Source organism: Sinocyclocheilus grahami, unplaced genomic scaffold, assembly GCF_001515645.1.
Source record: "Sinocyclocheilus grahami isolate Dianchi unplaced genomic scaffold, SAMN03320097.WGS_v1.1 scaffold891.1, whole genome shotgun sequence".
Taxonomy (NCBI): Eukaryota; Metazoa; Chordata; class Actinopteri; order Cypriniformes; family Cyprinidae; genus Sinocyclocheilus; species Sinocyclocheilus grahami.
Genome location: NW_015506070.1, coordinates 253,142 through 254,352, shown reverse-complemented (window position 1 = coordinate 254,352; position 1,211 = coordinate 253,142).

The following is a 1,211-nucleotide window of genomic DNA, read 5'->3' as shown; positions in this document are numbered from 1 at the left end:
GACCAGAAGAGGTTTGGTCGACCAAAATTGTATTAGTTGCAGAAAAAAAAATACACATTGGCCAAGTCACGCAAATCGTTAACGGCTGGTCTTTGTGGTAATACAGTACATTGGGCAGGACGTCCAAATGCCCACCTATCGTTCAAATATAGTTTATCATCTGAAATATGTAAGTATTAGCAACTTTACATGGCCGCTCAGTCTAATGTTAACCTAGAGAAATGTGTGCTATGTGGAAGCTGTACAGTAGCTCACTGCAGGACAGATGGAGGCGCCAGTGCGCTTACTTGCTCTTAAAATACTCCCTTATTTTTGGTCATACAGATAAGAGTAACACATCTTTCTAATCTGTAAAGAGTCTGTTTATTTGTGTGCACTCACAGTAACAACAAAACGCGCTTTTGTAAAATAATGAAAGCAAACAGGATGCGCTTTCTGCCGTCTCGGTCTCTCTGAACTTGAGCGCGAAACTCTGTCTATATCTTTGCCTTACAGACATTAAAAATGTATCTATAGAGAGTGAAATGTCTACTTTCAAATTAACCAGTTCAAATGGAAAACAAATATTCTCAGATTATTTAATCCGTGTGAAAGATGCATACAGGCGCATCCACTACTGCGGAGATGACGAGTCAGTGTCGCCGACTTCATCTCTTAAACCGAAACAAAGAAAGCAATTGTTTATCAGTGAATTATTAAAATGTTAATGCAGTCTCCTAACTGTTTTTCCCTGACACATTCCTAATCATTACTTCTGCCGGTGCTCTGTGGCAAGCTTTATGCGTGTGCTTGAGCGCTTATTAGGCTATGTAGGCAACTAAAAAGGCTCATTATAATGATTTAAATGGCTTATTAATAAATGTGCGATTAGTCAACTAATGCTTAAAATGAACGACGACTAGTCGACCAGAAAAATCCTTAGTCGAGAGCAGCCCTAATCGCATCCAAAATAAACGTTTTTATGTACATAATATATCTGTGTACTGTGTATATTTATGTATATACACACACATACAGTATATATATTTTTTTAATATTTGCATGTATATTCATATAATTTATATTTAATATATAAACGTAACATATTTTTCTTAAATACATACATGCCATGAGTGTATTTATATATACATAATAAATATTCACAGTACACACACACACATACTATGTAAACGAAACTAAAACTTTTATTTTGGATGCGATTAATCACGATT